This window comes from Myotis myotis, unplaced genomic scaffold (genome assembly GCF_014108235.1).
Source record: "Myotis myotis isolate mMyoMyo1 unplaced genomic scaffold, mMyoMyo1.p scaffold_m19_p_8, whole genome shotgun sequence".
Classification (NCBI taxonomy): Eukaryota; Metazoa; Chordata; class Mammalia; order Chiroptera; family Vespertilionidae; genus Myotis; species Myotis myotis.
The window spans coordinates 43,166,021-43,183,850 of NW_023416390.1; the positions used below are offsets into that span (position 1 = coordinate 43,166,021).

General features: G+C 41.8%; 1 pseudogene; it reads right to left on the reverse strand.

Moving 5' to 3' along the window:
- The window catches only part of LOC118661541, a 34,045-nt pseudogene extending 16,477 nt beyond the window's left edge, over nt 1-17,568 (reverse strand).
- Nucleotides 17,569-17,830: the final 262 nt, after the last annotated feature.

The window sequence follows — 17,830 nt, forward strand, 5'->3', positions numbered from 1 at the left end:
CGGAGAACTTTTTCAAGACCCTTCACCTTCAGATGCTGCCAGCTTCAAGGTCAGGTTTAGCATAGTTTATCAGCTCTAGAAAAGGGAATCAGGCAAGCCAAAACTACAAGAAACAATTTCAACCATTGCTCTCATTCTGCCTTTGTGAATTTGGTAGGTCCTATAAAATCTGAGCGGGAACTGGGCTGCTGGAAGCTGGCACCTCCCTTTCATTCAGCCCCGTTGCCCGCTGGAAGAACGGGGCCCCGCATGAACCCGGTTTACAGTGAATGAGGCACTTGTTTACTTTCATTCATGTTTCATTAATTTCTATGATCGGTGTCCAGCATCTTTTACTACATTTTGTGTCATTTGTTACCACTGCCCTGAGTATAAACTTGATACAGACTTTGTATGTTTATGGGCCTGAGCTGCTCAGGACTATAGTATTCAATACTCCCTGGCCTTCTTCCAGAAGTTTGCTTTATAAACTTCACAATTATATGAAACGAGCTCCCAGAAAACCAAGCCCTTTATGTCAGACAACTGTGTCAGGCTTTTTGCTTTTCTCTTCTAGCAGATGCCAGTGGATGATGGATCTTCTCAGGTGGGGGGTCCAAGGAAAATCCCACGTGATTGACAGAGGCCCATGTGGGGTCACTCGGGTCAGACCTGACATACGATCAGGTGAAAATTCAGCTCCAGAAACTTGGAGAAGACCTCAGGTCCGGAAACCATTTTAAAAGAAAATTAAACTTTCTAAAATGGTTTAAACACATGTTTTTAATACTTGTTAAATGTCTTTTTCTTTCTGGAAAAGACATGCTTCGAGAAAATGAAGGAAAAGGTAAATATTTGGCAAAATAATCTTTTATACAAATGCCCCTGGGTCAAAGCAAATGAAAATTGTACATACTACCCAGCTGGCCTCTGTTCTACACCTGCATTTTGTTTTTCTTTCGTCTCTCTTTATTGTCTATACAATAGTTTGCTTCATGTGATTTCTTAATTAAATATTTAACAGCACGCAACTGTGGAGGTGGGGTGGTGTTATGCTGTGTTTTATTGCAGTCGTCTAATGTTTGTATTTATACTTTGTGGTGTTAAACCATACGCAGAGAGCGAATGCATCCCAAAGAGAGGACTACAACCTCTGCCAGCTCAGAGAACTAACCTATTGCTGTGCTAACACGGAAGCCCTAATGTGTCCCATTCAACTACCTCTTTAGGGCAGAGCTCCCTTTTGCTTAGTGGGAAAGGATGCTTTGTTGCTTTGTCATTTATTTTAGAAAGGCTTATTTGTCTTATATAGTGTGGAAGAGGTAGGGATAGAAATGGAGAAGCAGTCTACAGTGACAGGGCAATAAGACAGCTGATTATTGGCAAGAGGGAAATCCTCACTGACCTAGCAAGCCAGCTGGGCTTGAGAAGGACTTGGCAGCTTGCTGTGTATGTGGTGATAGGAGGGTGTCAAAGGGTGAAATGCCAAGGGCCTTTAAATTGGCCCAGGGAATTGAAAATCAGGTAATTAGAGAGATGGTTTGTTCAAAGGTGAGTTGCATTTGGACAGGGATTTTCCTCTCTGCAGATGAGTGACTGCAGTGGCAGAGCTAGAGAGGAAATTGGGGGGCCTTGCCCTGGGTGCAGGCGGAAGAGCCAGACATGAAGTGAACAGCAGGCAGGACTCTTTGTGGCCTTCTGCCAAAGAATAGAGCTGTGCTTCCTAAACCTGTTTAGGGCCTGGGCACATCGAGAATGTGATGAAGGCTTGCTGTGGAACCTCACTCTAGAACAGGGTTTTTCAACCTTGACTTAGTGACATTCTGGACCAGATAATTCTTTGTGCATTGTAGGATGTTTAGCAGCATTGCTGGCTTCTGCCCACTAGATGCCAGTAAACACCCCACCACCTCCCAATAACCCCACCCCAAGTTGTGATACCACTAATGTCTCCACACATTGCTAAATGTCTCCTGGGTGTCAAAATTGACCTTGTTTTGAGAACCACTGCTCGAGAAATATACAAATGTGTCCAAAACTTCCCAGAGATGAGAGTATGCTGCCTCTTGGAACCTACTCATGATACTTGCTAGGGTTAATAATATTAACGTTTCTCTAGCACTTCCTGTTCTGAATTCTCAAAGAAGCTAAATCTCTAATGTCACAGAATGGGTCTAAAAGCCACAGGGAGCTCACTTTACCAACTTTTGGAAAGATATGGACAATTTTTATCCAATAAAAAATGGGAGGTTCTTGAATTTAAATTACCCATCTCTGGCCACACTAAATTACTTAGCTGCAGTGTCATGGGGTACAAGAACCCAGATTCCTTATTTCCTGGGACAGATACATCCTTGTGCAGTGGTTCTAGGCTAACAGCTATGGCAATTTGGTGTAGTCACTGTGGTTAGTAAATACATAATTGCACTGCACTACATCTTTCTTCCATGCTTCTTTTCCTTTATACTCTACTCAATGGGCCCTCGGGTATGACTGTCTTTCTACCAGGTACTCCACATATATAAGTGAAGGGACTTTCCTGCTTATAGTACTGCAATGTAGCACTTCCCACAGGAAAGTGGGCACTGTTGTCAGTGATACTTGTAGGTGAACAGAGACATCTAGGTCTGTAATGATGAGTAGGGTGGGTGCCAGCTGCGGATGTGTGGCGTGTTGCCTGGGTTAGCCTTGATGTGGGAAGTCAGATGTGGCCAAGGGGCAGGTATGTGTATTTCTCTCCAGGATGTTTTAGGCTCACTTACTGACTGTTCAGCTCAGTCTGCAATACTTGTTGCCATGTAAAGAGCTGAATTGATGACAGTAGTAAGTGCATATGCTTATGTTTTGTGTAATGGGGGTATTTTCTGAAAATAGTGTTTTATTCACATAGGTTATTGCCAACTCCCTTTCAAAAACATGGACGCTATATATCAGTGCTTCTTAACAGTGGTTGTACTGCCTCTGGTGGAGAAGGGGAACAATTTAGAGATGAAGGGGGACAATTTTGGTTGACATAATGCATGGGAAACTGCTGGCATTTATGAGCAGAGGCCAGGGATACTGTATGCTAAAGATTTGTGCCATGATCTACATGAATTTTGGATGTCTCCCAAGATTTGTTTATAATGATCTGAACTTTGAACCCAATTCAATTTAATATGGAAGCACAAAGTAGTTTTGCTCAATCTTAATGATGACTGAAATTTCCAGGAATACAATTACCATTTAATTGAGAAGAGATTGTCCTTTTTGTTTGGAAATTTACCAAGAATTTTTCATTTCCAAAAATCATGTTACAACTACTAATTTGAGTTACTCTGATATAATATATTTGTATTAGTCTGCATTGGCATAGTCACATTTATGATATTCTGTATATGTTAACATAAATATATAAATACTAGAGGCCCAGTGCATGAATTTGTGCAAGGGTGGGGTCCCTCAGCCTGGCCAGTGATCAGGGCTGATGGGGGCCATCTTGCCCAGTCCTGATTAGAGCTGATTGGGGCTGGCCGGCCGGGGTGAGGGACTGCGGGAGGTTGGCCAGCCACGGGAGGTTGATTCTGGGAGAGCACTGACCACCAGGGGCCAGCTCCTGCATTGAGAGTCTGCCCCCTGGTGGTCAGTGCGCATCATAGTGACTGGTTAACCGGTCGTTCGGTCATTTAGTCGCTTAGGCTTTTATATATATAGATATGTGGTGTGTGTGTGTGTGTGTGTGTGTGTGTGTGTGTGTGTGTATCAGTTTGTGGCTCCAGTGGAGGGACCATCATTTCAACATAGATCCTTAACTCTCATAATTATTTTAAATCATAAAGAAGCACTATAGCCCTGGCTGGTGTGGCTCAATTGGATGGGTGCTGTCCTATGCACCAAAAGGTTGTCAGTTCAATTCCCTGTTAGGGCACATGCCCAGGTTGTGGGCTCCATCAAGTAGGAGACGTGTAAGAGGCAGCCCATCCATGTTTGTCTCTCTCCCTTCTTCTAAAAGAAAAAAAAGAGAATAAACATATTTAAAAAAAGAAGCACTATAGTTCTCATCATAGAGTATTGTTTTGTAGTGACATGTTATCACCTTTAGCTATGTAGTCCACTGTGAATTTACATTTTTCTGTAGGGAATATAAAGATTGCATAATTTTTTATATGAAGCCACACCTTCAGCTTCAACCTCACCAGACTGCAAAGTGGGACATTCTGATGCTGAATTGAAGGAGAAGAAGGATTTCTCCAGCTCAGTGAAAGCAAGTTTCTATTTTCCCTGGCACCTCTCTCTCTTTCTCCTTTGACCCGTACTGGACATGCTCACATCTTCCTTATGTCCAATAGCTCTCCCATTTTTAATTTCCAAACAGATGAACTGCTCATGTCAAATAACAAAATTAATGAGGATTAGGTTCCAACAACTCTTACTTTCCTCAGAATGATCCTCCCATTATATGTTTCTTTTAGGCTATATTTTTTCCCCATTTGAAGTTGCTTAAGTTTATGATTACCATCCTCATTTGTCCTGGGGGAGGAGAAATTCTTGGACCCCAGGACATGATAACCTCTACATTTGCCATGAATACCTAACCCTTTCTTTATGTGAGATTTTCTTCCTACTTTTAGTGACTCCTTTATTGGTATCATTAACTTATTCTCCTGGATCTAGTATTAGCTATCATTTATAAGAAGTGTTCAAATAAGATTGCTTTTACCTGATAATTGAAAGGACCTCTAACCATTTCTCTAGCAAGAATAAAAGCAGTTCACTTTATTGAATACTTACTATATGTTAGGCACTATTCCAAGTTCTTGATGTCTATTGATTCATTTAATTCTCATAAATAATTGTGTGAGGTAGAGGCTATTATTATTCCCATTGTGTAGATAAGGAATTTTGGAAAAATTAAATAAATTACCCAAGATTTCACAATTAATTAATGTCTTTCTCTGTCCATTAAATGTAAGTCATTTAATACTCTAAATAGAAAAGCATCCTAGAGAAAAATAAATTGAGAAAGTATAAGACCAAATCCATCACCAAGACATTCCATCAGAGTTGTGGTTGTGGTAGGCCTAACTTTTCCCTAAATATTGGCTTGCAATCACATTCTCATTATTCATATCTAAACTATATATAGCAGCAATATGTCATCTAAGGATGACTGTAACAGTTGATGCTAACAGATTTCAGTGTAGGTCTCCTTTTCCTTTGGCTGCTGTCCTATTTAATGGGTAAATTATTCCTAATCAGAAAACAGAAAAGAATCATATTTAAAAGCAAGTTATGTAGTTTCTCTGAGGATAGATATCTGATCACAAACATATGACGCTTGCTTGTCTTATATTTAGGGGGGGAGGTTGGTTGTTTATATTTGGTCAATTATTTATTTAGATTTATATGCACTCATGGATATTTATTGTATATTCTATAGATTATAATCCAGTACTGTTATGATTATTATATTTTTATTGCTTAAACTGTCCCAGCTTTGGCCATTGGGAGCTCCTTCAAGTTGGCTTCTGTGTCCTTTCAACAGGATTATGACTTTTTTTGACCACTTCTTTACTTTTCTCACACCATAAGATGCTCCAGGCTCATCTTGTATCTTTCCTGTCCCAGCTCTAGAACCAGCCACTTCTCCAAGGAGTCCTGGTCTCTTTTCTCAGAGATTTTTATGGCACTTTCCCAATATTTGTGGTTTTGCTTTCTTCAGTTTTAGTCACCTGCAGTCAACCATGGTCAAAAAATAATTCCAGAAATAAACAATTGATACGTTTTAAGTTGCACACTGTTCTGAGTAGCATGATGTAATTTCTCACTGTCTCACGCCATCAAGCCTGGGAAATGAATCTTCCCTTTGTTCAGCATATCCATACTGCATAGGATACTCACTCACTGGTCGCTTAGTAGGCTTCTTGGTTATCAGGTCCACTGTCAAGGTATTGCAGTGCTTGTGTTCAAGTAACCACTATTTTACATAATAATGCCACATTCACATAACTTTTATTACAGTATATTCTTACAATTGTTCTATTATTAGTTATTGTTGTTAATCTCTTATTGTGCCTAATTTATAAATTAAACTTTACTGTAGATCCATATGTATAAACAAAATATAGTTTCTTAAGTTATAGTATATGTACGGTTTGGTACTACCCACAGTTTTAAGCTTCCCCTGGGGGTCTTGGAACATATCCCCCAGAAATAAGGGAGGACTACTGTATATTCTTAGAACAAAAAGGAATACAACAAAACAAACAAAAACCAAGAAAGATGAGATTAAACTGTTTCAGTAATCATATTGTAGGTATAAATGTTGGTATGGCTTTCCAAGACTCTTCTAGAACATTATGTGATAAAGCAAATGAATAATAATGTTGGTGTCACTGTGTATCAAGTTTTTCAGAGTGAGATACAAGTGTAAGATCAATGAGGTTAAGTTAAAAACTCTGTAATCTTGAATTGCAATTGGAATTAACACTTTAAATTGATGAGGTATTTTATCTTAAAAAATATATTTCTCAGTTCTACCCACTAAAAAGGCCAAGAAACAATGACCTATCCATTAGCAATGAACACCTTTAGTGCACAGATTGCCATCTCTAAATATAATTTCCCATATTTAAGAATGAGCATTTCTTGGAGAAATGGCTGATAGCCAGAGGGCAGGAAATGTACAAGATACACCTGGAACATCTTGCCATAGCACAGAGCAGGAAAGTTATCAAGCACCAATTTGTGTTGTGTCTAAAGAACTCAGTAGTCAACTCAAATAAGTTTCCATTGGCCAAATATGGGTCAATTTGAACAACAGTAAGTAGTAACTATAATGAATTGAAGTACATAAAATACATTTACATACATGAGACTAAGAATTAAAAACATGAAACATTGTTCAACTTTGGAAGATGCTAAGGAGCCAATTCACATAGTGGATGAATATTTTTTTATTCTGCCTTTCTTCTTTTTAAAATTCTTTATTGTTGAAAGTATTACATATGTCCTCTTTTTCCCCCATTGACCGCTCCCAGCCCGCCCCCACCCCCCAGCCCAGGCCTTCACCCCCCTATTGTCTGTGTCCATTGGTTATGCTTATATGCATATAAGTTCTTTGGTTGATCTCTTAACCCTCCTCCCCACTCCCTTACCCCCCTCACCCCCCACCTCCTGCCCACCCTTCTCTGCCTTCTCTCTGATGTTTGACAGTCTGTGCAATGCTTCTATGTCTCTGGATCTATTTTTGTTCTGCCTTTCTTTTATGAGTTGTATCTTGAAGTAACCAAATAAGTGATTAAAAGAAATTCTCTTTATAAAAGCATACTAGGTACTAAAAGAAGGAAAGATAGAATTAGAATATCCCTAATAAATTAAGGCAGTGAGTGATCATCTAACTTTCTGATACCAATTCTAATGTGCATGCATGTTTGGTTGGGGGGTTCCCCACATACCATGAAACATTTCTCAGACAGCTGGGTATCCTACAAATCAATTCAGTTCTGACACTATCTACCTGGAGATAGCAGCAGATACCATAGGCTAAGGCAGCCGTGGGCAAACTATGGCCCGCGGGCTGGATCTGGCCCGTTTGAAATGAATAAAACTATTGAAAAAAAAGACCGTACCCTTTTATGTAATGATGTTTACTTTGAATTTATATTAGTTCACACAAACACTCCATCCATGCTTTTGTTCCGGCCCTCCGGTCCAGTTTAAGAACCCATTGTGGCCCTCGAGTCAAAAAGTTTGCCCATCCCTGGGCTAAGGGTTCAGTCCTACAAAACTGAGCCCACCCCAACCCTCAGATGCCAATCACAGGCCTACTGGCTATAGATAGGGGATTCGAACCACCTTCTCCTTGGCTTCTATTAATTTGCTAAAGAAACATTTTACTTACTAGATCAATGGATTATTATAAGAGGATACAATTCAGGAACAGTCAGATGGAAGAGATGCATAGGGCAAGGTATGAGGAATAGGCGAGGATCTTCCATACCCTCTCTGAGTGAGTCACTTTCCCCACCATCTCCATGTGGCCACCAACCAGGAGGCTGTCTGAACAGTGTCCTTTTGAGATTTTATGAAGGCTTTATCACTTAGACATTCTTTATTAAATCATTGGCCATTGGTGATTGATTCAGCCTTCAGCCCCTCTCCCTTCCCTGGAAGTGGGGAGGGGAGGTGGGAGGTGAGACTGAAAGTTTCCACCCTCTGATCACATGGTTGGTTCTTCTGGCAACCAGTCCTATCCTTTGTGCTTTTTCAAAAGTTACCTCATTAACATAACACAAAACACCTTTGTCTCTCTCATCAGTTAGGAAATTCCAAGAATTTTAGGAACTCTGTGCCAGAAATAAGAACAAAGACCAAATATATATATTTCTTATTATAAATCACAATATCACATCATCAATGACTGCTGACATTACAGAGAGTAAGCCAGATAGTATGTTGAAATACACAACACTATCTATAACATATTCTTGCCAAAAATTGAACCCAAGTCTAATAAATCCACTAGAACTAACTACCAAATTACAGAGAACAGAGGAAAATGTTAAACAACACCATGGAATGAATTCAGTAAAACCTAGACTGTGGGTTTTAACATGTACATAAATTGTATGTGTACATAAATTATAAGAACAAAACAGTAGTAGTAGCAGGGATCCTATAGATTAAAATAAACTTAAGAAATATTGCATAAATGCAATGTAGAGTCTTATCTGGATCCTGATACAAACAAAATCATGGGACAATTAGAGAAATTTCAACACTGACTACATAATTGATTATGTAAGAAATTGTTAATTCTCTTTTGAGTCAATAATAATTTTTGGTCATTTTTTAAGAGTCATTTACAGTGTGGAGGAAAAAGGGACCACATACTAAACCTGACAAACTCAGGGGAGGCCTGCATGGTGGCTCTTAAGAACTCAGAGACATACAGTAACCATATAGGATAGTCTGAAATTAAATCTTTCTAACTAAAAGCGAGTCTTGGTGGGTAGTCATGTCCTAGGCCGGTATCTTCCCTGACAAAAGTCAATTTTTCCCTTAACTGAGTGAGCCTGTCTATTGTCTTTTTGCATCTATGATAACATACCTTTGGAATGTCAGGGTAATTTCCTTTTCTCCAGGGCACAATCTCCCACCAGAGCCAGAGACCATAGAGCCCCTCATTATTATTATCATGTTGTTAACTGTTAACTGTCCTATACCCACCTATGTAAAAGTGATACCATTATAATTAACCCAGTTATTAATAACAGGAAAGGAGAAAAGGGAAGGCCAAGTAGTATAGGCATGTCATTTGGGCAGCTTCACCAGGAAGCTAAATTTTTACATTGTCCAGGGAGCCACCTGTCTTTTCCCCACAGATCGCTGGGGCAAGGGATTAGACAGGGGGAAAAATAGATGCATGCGCATTAAAGTTGGGGCGACATTGGAAAGGTACTTACTTGACTGTCAGTCACAACTGGGAACAGGTCATTGGCCAGAATGGGTGTGGCCACTGCAAGGGCACAAAATTTGGGATATTTAATCCCCTAAACAAAGGAGCTCGCTCTCTTGGCTCTTGGTGTGTTGTGGGGCCCTCATGCTCCTGCTCACCTGAATTCCCCCACTTGGCCCACAGCCAGGTGGCCCACATACACGATGGACTAATGGACTGTAATTAGCCTGATCCTGAACTGGACCTGGATGATACATGGAAAGAAAACTCTGGACACTGGCTTTGCTTTTAGCTCTACTGAATCCCCAGCTATGCTTCTTCTATAACTGAATTAAGGGACATGGCACTTTGGAAACCCAGGGATGTAATTGCAAATAAAAATCACTCATATTGCTGTACAGTCTCAGAAAATTCTTTTTCTCTAGATATTGGAAGGAATCCATCCCCTGGCACTCAGTGAGGAAGATGATGCCCCAATTTCCCTGATCCAGAAAGTGTGTCTATTTGTTTTACTTTCTATCCAACCCCAGAGATTCCCCCCCTTTGCTTTCTCCTGCCTCCCTAATCTATCACCAGTGGATTTTATGTAACCCCCTTACACTTCCTCCTTTGATTGTAATGCATAAAATAAGGTGCAAAACTACCATTCTCTGGAGTATTTTCTCAATCTATTGAGATTTACTTCTTGGCAATTGTTGTCAGTTTGGCTCAAATCCTATATAATAAAAGCCTAATATGATAATCGACCAAACAGTGGAATGACCAGTGGAATGACTGGTCGCTATGATGCGCAGTTACCACCAGAGGGCAGACACTCAACGCAGGAGCTGCCCTCAGCCCACAGGCCCCAGGCCAGCCAAGGCAGGTGCAGCAGGGGTCCCCTGATCCCCACAGATTGGCCCTGATCACTGGCCAGGCCTAGGGATCCTACCTGTGCATGAATTTCATGCACCAGGCCTCTAGTAAACTCATAAAAATTCTTTCTTACATTGACAATAGATACATACTGAAGTAGTTGTAGAGAACTGATGCCTGGAATTCACTTCAAAATAATCCAGGGGAGGAAGAATTATGAGAATACACTTGAATCAAAATTGGTTCAGAGTTGAGTTTTGGTGAAGCTGGATGATAGGTACATGGGTTCATGATATTATTCTCTCTACTTTTATACATGCTAGAACTTTTCTCTAATGAAAGGGGGGAAGTAGCTGGAGAAGCCTAAATTGAAGATCTTCTTGGACCCTGGTTTCAGGAAATAGAATGCCCTCAGTTCTCAGTGAGGTTTCCTCCTATAAGTTGCTCAGGTATTTCCAGGTATAGAGACTATATCAGCGTTTAAATAAGGTTTGGAACCAACTTTGTGCCCCTCCGCTTGAAAGAATGAAGAGAAGCCTCAGAAAGAGTGTTTCTGATGATGGCTGTACCAAGTTGTCATAAATGATGTGGTTTCAAACAGCACAAAATTATTATTTTATAGATCTGGAGGCTGTAAGTCCACAACGAGTTTCACTGGACTAAAATCCTGGCATCGGCAGGGTTGTGTTCCCTCTGGAGAGCCAGGGAAGAATTTGTTCTTGCTTTTTCCATCTCCTAGTGACTGTTTCCATTTCTTGGGCCCATGTCTGCATCATTCTGATCTCTGCTTCTGTCTGCACATCTCTTATTCTACTGCTTTTCTATCCTCGCATAAGGACCCTTGTGATTACATTTGTCCCACTTGGATAATTCAAGATAATCTCCCCATCTCCCAAAAAACGTTAGCTTAATCATATCTGCAGGGTCCCTTTTGCTATGTGAGGTAGTATATTCAAAAGTTGTAGTGATTAGGTTGTGGACATATTTGGGAGGCGATATTCTGCCTACTACAAAGAGAAATGAAGAAGTTGGGAAATCCTATATAATAAAAGGCTAATATGCAAATTGTCCCCTCAACCAGGAGTTCGACCAGGGGGCAGGGCCAGCTGATCAACCACCGGTGGCCCCTCCCCCTGGCCTGGCCCAATCAGGGTTGATCGGGGCCGGTCAGCCAGACCCACCCGTGCACAAATTCATGCACTGGGCCTCTAGTAGTATTAATAAGAGAAGGTATAGCAATCAGAATTCAGCCAGGAAATAGGAAACATTTTAATTTATACAGAGGACATTTAATATGGAGAATTTGTTACACAAGAAATGGAAGATCTGAAAAAGTCAAAGAATGGTGAAGTACCTCAAAACTTGAAGTACAGTTTGTACTGAATTCTTGTCACTTTTGTACCATTGTAAAGTAAAAAAAAATCATAAGTCAAACCATTCTAAGTCAGGGACTGTCTTTATTGATGTTGGGGTTAGAAAAAAAAAATCTTAATAAGTACGGGAGTTTGCAAATATGGAAGTTATGGGTAATGAGGTTCTACTTTACTTCCCAGGATAGAGGGATGATGTAATACCCTGGATTCTCTCACCCTCTAGTCTTCCACCAGGGTTCTCTGGCTAAATCAGTTGCATGCGAGTCTGGGAAACAGAGTTAGCAGGAAAGGATGGAGAACACATCTGATTACAAAGAGGCAATGCACAGCACAAATGGTTTAAAGAACTAAGATTTTGTGGTGAAAGAACTAATGAGAAGTTATTCAAGGAACTTAATGATTGCCTTTAGATTTATAGACCTTATTATAGAAAGGATGATGACAGGCTGTTTTTAATTTCCATAAAGCCAATGTCAATTGACTTATTAAATTAAAATAGAAACTATGGATAGAAGATTTATGAAAATTCTTCTCCCTGTAAGGATTGAAAGATCTAGAAATACTTTAGAAAGGATGAATGAGGAACTGCCTTCCTTAGAAATGGTGAAGGACTAGGCACCTATTTATGTGCAGTTCTTTGGTAGCCAGCTTACCTGGTGCATGCTCTGTGGGTCTGAGCCAGCCCTCACTATAATTCTGTTTGTGGTTAATAGCACCTTGAACTCAGAAGAGTGGCAAATGCCATTGCAGCTGCCTTGCTGTCTGGGATCTGAGAAAGAAAAAAACAAAAATGTATACCAAAAAACACAAACTGTTGTGGCAGAAGGTTGGTGAATAGAAAGCAAATCAACCAAAAGATCATTTTAGTGCAGAGCTGGTGGCTTACTTGAGTAAGTGATTTATGACACAATGTTTTTATTTGATCTGGCATTACAGGGATAAATTATTGAGTGCTAATTGTATGTTGATAAGCTGTTCCTGCTTAAATTTATTCCTTCCTCAGTTTGTGTTAATTGGGGCATATTGGAACAGAAGGGGAATTGCCCACTTACTGCCTGGTTTGGTTTATGCTGTTGCTAAAATGCCAAGTTGTAATTGTGTCTTCACTCTTATTTATACTCAGTGAAAAAGGGGGCTCCTACGGTGGACTTTTTTTTTTTCCCTTCCTGTTAATGCATATATCTTTTTCTCATCCATGAAATGTTAGAGAATAATATCACTCCTATTTACTTGTTCAAATTTACTCAAGTTGTAGCAGAAGGTAGGGTCAGAGGTGGACTGGCCGAAGCCTAGGGAATTTTAAATGCATATTTTATTATTTGAAATTTAAATCTTTTTTAGATAAAGCCACCATGGAGGGGAAGCGGTAAATCTAAGTTTTTCCTGCATTGGTGGCTTTATTTCTAACTAATCTTCCCCCCCCCCCCCCCACTATCTCTTCTCTCTCTCTCTGGACTTGAGTGGCAATGGAGTGGCAAAGGCCAGCAGCGAGAATCTGTGTGCCATGTAGAGATGTAGGTGTGGGTGGGAAGCAGGGAGTGGTAACTGCCAGATATTTGGGTCTTGTCTCTCAAGCATCTTTATAATAATTATTCTAACTCCAGGGAAGTTGAGTGAGTCCAGATTTTAATAACTCGATACAGATACAAAACAGCAAATGGCTCTTATAAGTAGAAAAGCTGGGTTGAGATGAAAGGAAATCAACGAGAGCAGAGGAAAGAGTAATATTCCAAATAGGCACACCAGATTCAGGGCACCCGAGGGCTGTCCATGTGAGTTACTACACATGGCCCAAGGTGGGCTTGTAAGCACTAACCTCAGACACAGACCTCACTCTCTGCCATGGTTTTATGAATTCCACTGCATGTGGGCAGGTGTGTACCTGGCTGTAAGCCAGAGAGAGGTGGACCCTGGCTATGGCAGGGACAGTGAGTGCCACTCTCCAGGCCTGTTCCTGGGACCCAACACATCTCCATACTCTGCTATAACTGTCCTCCCTCTCCCAGTTTTATTCTTTAAACAAAATTATTCTTACCGATTTCAGAGAGAAAGGGAGAGGGAGAGAGAGAGAGAAACATCAATGATAAGAGAGAATCATTGATCGGCTGCCTCTGGCACACCTCCTCCTGGGGACTGAGCCTGCAACCTGGCATGTGCCCTGACCAAGAATCAAACTGTGACCTCCTGGCTCATAGGTTGATGTCAACTATTGAGCCACACCAGCTGGGCTCCCAATTTTGTTTTTAGATGTTGTATATAATTTCTTTCTTCTGACTCTTCTCCCTCAATTCAAAATAAAATAGTTCCATTTAGTCATCATTTGTGCAACTTTCCTAGTCAAAATAGAAAGAACCTTGTTGGCCTCTGTGTAGAGAGGAGAGCTATGGATTGGGTGAGTATAGGTACCTAAGGATATCTTTCTCTGTCAGTACATAATTGGCTAGTTTACCCACCAAACTGTCCAACAGGTAGAGATTGTGAAGGCAAGACCATGTTCAAACCTCAGGGATAGCTCCAGCTCATTTACACGGCCATTTGACTCTTGGTTAGTTAATTAAAATAAGGGTCATAATTACAGGGAGATTAGTTAAAATGTCACTATCACTGTGATGTACTTCCTTGGGGAAGGAAAACCAACTAGGCATTGGTAGTTCTAGTCTCTACTCTTAAGCATGCTATAGGTATAGCAATCCTTAGAGGTCTTGGGAAGTAATGGGAAGAGAGCAAAAGAAGAGGTAGAGCCCTGGGTTCTAGCTCAGCATTCTCCATTGGCAAGACTCCTGCCATTTTCCCAGGAATCTAAGAGTCTCCCAAGGGAGATTTTGGTACCCAGGGAACTGGGGCCAGGAGCTGGAGCCTCTCAGTAACGGGACTGCCTGAGTGCTGAGACCTGGAGGGGCAGCCACACCAGCATTCAGAGGACAGAGCATTTGGAGGAAAAAGCAGGGGTTCAGATCTCAGAGGTGGCATCTCAGAGTTGGATGGGAGACACTGGGACAGCCCAGTGTGCATTGTCAGTAGGTCCCACCCCATGTTATTTTTTTGGTTCTCAACCACCAAGACTAGGCGATGGCCACCAATAGTGTCAGATTGAAAGTAGGAAGCCAGAGTGAGAATGAAACTCAGAAAGGTGAAGTGACTTGTCTAGGGGCACGTGGCTGGAGGTGGCAGAGCCAGGACTAAATCCAGTTCTCTGAACTTCCAGCAATGCTTTTCTAATATAACCTACAGCCCACCTGTGACATCTCCAGGTTCATTCTGACCTTGGGTGAAAGGGATGCTGAAATCACCCCAAGCAACCAAACAAGGAGACAGGAAACGAAAATAGAATGCCAGAGTTATTTGAACTCTGTATGAAACCATTTTTCTATGTTTTCAATGAGGTAAGAATTATAGGTGATGCTAATAAAATTCCTGAGGAAAAAACTGGTAGTTATTATTCTAGCAAATAGAAGGCTGTAGAGTTCCTGCTCCATAGAGCTGAGGGTTGACATTGTACGGACTCCTTTGCTTTTCTTGAGAATTCCTAACCTTCATGAATTCCTAACCTCCTGGGTCGTCGTGGTTACGATCTGGCAGGTGTAAGTCTGCTAGATTTTGCTTCTCAGAGCATGATCGCCAGACGAGCAGCACCAGCCCCACCTGGGGACTTGAAAAAAATGCAAATTCATAGGCCCCACTCCGGGCCTATAGAATCAGAATTTCCAGGAGTGGGCCCAGGAATTTGTCTTAACAAGTCCTCCGGGTAATTCTGATGTACACTGAAATTTGAGAAGTCCTGCGATGGAATAAAAAGGAAGTGTACACTAACAGAATATAAGAAGCAATACAAAATAATGGTTCAAACTCTGACAATTACTAGTGAGGAGATCTTGAGCAAGTGACTGTCTTTCTGTGACTCAGTTTCCTTGATTGTGAAATGGTTGGGTCTCCCACAGGTAGTTGGGTAGCTCAAATGAGGTAATGCGGAAAAGTCGGTATGTAGTACCTTGCCCCATATTTAGTGGTATTCAGTACATTTCACTTATTAGTCCTATGATTATTATAACCCCAGACATCTCTAGCCCATGGTGTGAGTTTCAGGCCCTTCTAGAATCTTCCTATGTTCTCTCTCTCTCTCTCCCCCTCCCTCCTAACCTCCTAACCTCCCTCCCACCCTGAGCTTCTGCAGTGCCATCCAAACCTTGCAGCTGCTATGGGTGACTGCTGTGGAGCTGGGCAGGTGAGCTCCTGAACACCTTGGAGAATGGATCTCTAGCACCTCACTGCTTCCTGATTCTCACTATGAAATCAAGATGGAATTAAACCATATTCAGTCCTACTTCATGCATTGGGAAACAGATAGTGGGACCTCATATTCTGAGCCAAAGTCAAGACCCATTAACAACAAATATGAATCTCTTTAGGTAGAGAGGGAGGCCAAATTCCAGTGTTGGGACTGTCCTCAGAATTTCAGAGTGTCTGGTCATGTTGGGTTAGATGATCTCGTCCTGGCCATTCCTTGAGGTTACTGCCACCATGTCCACACAGTCACTTTCAGAGCAAGAGGCCAGCCCCTCTCCTGAGCAGAGCAGCCTGTCATTGCCTCTGCCTCACAGCATAGACACAGGAGTGGCAGGCTGGAGCAACAGCTGCTGCCTCCCTGGGGCCCACCGTAATGTCTCTGGGGGCCAACCCAAGCCTGGATGAGCCTTGGAAAATTAGTGAGCAATTCTGACTAGTTTAATTTTTCTCTCCTAAGAAATTGAGAGACCATGTCCTCTTAATCATCTTTTGAGAAGAAAGACAAGAGAAAAGAGAGACATTCAAGAAAACAGAGCCATTAATCTGTTCATTCATGTTCAATAAATGACTGTGCTCTGAGTACATCCATGTCTTTGTTTTACAGATGTTTATTAGGCACGCATTCTGTGTGCAGTGCTGGGGACACCCAGGAAAATTAGGAACATTTCTGCCCTCGGGAATTCTGCAAGCTGCTAGGGAGGAGGAAACTACAATTTGGTGAGCATTTCCTGTGCCCCAAGCATTGGGCTAAGTATGTAATCCTCACAAGAACCCCATGAGGTCTCTATTCTTATTCCCATTCTATAGGTGAGGACATGGAGGTGGAGGGAGATGAAATGATTGACATGGAGTCATCTATTTAGAAAGTGGCAGGGCTCTGAGACACAAAAGCCCTTCCTTGCTTCACTCTACCATGCTGCTTCTGTGGGAGTGTGCTCAGCCATTTCAAGCACAAAGAGCAGGAATGTTAAGTACCATGAGGAGGTGCAAGTTCAGAGGACCCCTGGCAGCTCAGAGGGCAGAGAAATTGCTCCTGGTTGCCAGGTGTGTCTTGAATCTAAGGGAGGGCTAGGGACGGGGGAAGCAGGTGGAGGAGAGTTCCTAAGCAGTGCTCTGGGGAAGCTGGCAAGAGATGGTGTGGGACAGGTGGGCCCTGAGTGTGGGGAAGCAAAGAGACCAAGCAGCCATTATCTTGGGTCAGGCCTTGCCCTCAGTGTGATCCTGGCAGTACTAGTTATCAAATAGGACAGGACTAAACTTGAAATGTGACTTTCACTTCCAGATAAGGCTGCAATAAAACCTTGTCTATGTGTTACCCTTGCTTTCATTTATCACCATTACCTGCCCACCTACCCATATTCTAAGTGCTCATGTGTGCATGAAATGTTTGACGTTGGTCACAGAACAGGTCTGAGGATACTAACACATCTCCTCACGCAGCCCCGTTCCCACCAACATCACATGAGGATGTCAGGCAGGTCTCAGGTGCTCTGGTATGTATTATGTCCCCTCACACAGCAGGGAGATGATTCCCACTTTCTGGATGTGGTCACTGAGGCTCGAAGAGGCCATGGGGCGAAGGACCTGGCTGGTGACAGTGGAGCACTCGCTTTCCAAAGCCGGTGCCTTAGGGGCCATGTGGCCAGTTGACAGGTTTCTGAGACAAATACAATCTGTGGTAAATTTAGTTGATTTAAATTAATCAAGTAAAAGTTACACAACTGTATTGCCACAGTTGAGGCAGCATGGGAAAGGGGCAAAACAGACTGACCATAATGGACACACAGTCCTTGGTTCAAATCCTGTCTCCACTTAGCCTTTCGGGGTCAGTTGGCTTACCTCCTCTGAGCCTTTCTTCCTTCATTTGTAAAATCAGAATAGTAGTCCATACTCTATAGCA